Here is a 561-nt window from a genome sequence, read left to right on the forward strand (position 1 = left end):
TTAGAAGACTACATCAAGAAGATCGTTGCCTCTTTATTCCATGTTGGCCTATATCGAAGGCTATTTTTAGGAGATAATGATTCGCACCGATTGTACTTTATCAAGTCAATAAACATCTTAATTCAGTGAAGACTTGTAATTATTTTTATGCATGATATTGAGAGAGTATTTATATGTTCTTATGAGGAACTTGTTTTTAATACAAAGTTGCTGTAAGCAAGTTGTTTGTGTTGTTCAATTTGCAACTAAGCTTTCAAGGGAGAACGTCTTAGTAGAAGAGTGATCTAGATTATGTATAGGAGTGAGGTTGCAACTCAATGAGTAAGTTGGACTTAAATCATGTCTTGTAATTGTTGATTTATAGTGGATGATTACTTTTTGGGTAAGACATTGTAGACGTAAGAAGTTCTCGAACTCCATGAACAATTTTTTGTGTTTATCTCTAATTTATATTAGTAGTTACTTCATCTCTTTACAATTGAATAAATATCTGACGGTCTATGAACTTCAATATATATAAGACCAAAATCAATTATTCTAACAAATGCTTGTTGGGTTGAG

This window comes from Gossypium hirsutum, chromosome A09 (genome assembly GCF_007990345.1).
Source record: "Gossypium hirsutum isolate 1008001.06 chromosome A09, Gossypium_hirsutum_v2.1, whole genome shotgun sequence".
Classification (NCBI taxonomy): domain Eukaryota; kingdom Viridiplantae; phylum Streptophyta; class Magnoliopsida; order Malvales; family Malvaceae; genus Gossypium; species Gossypium hirsutum.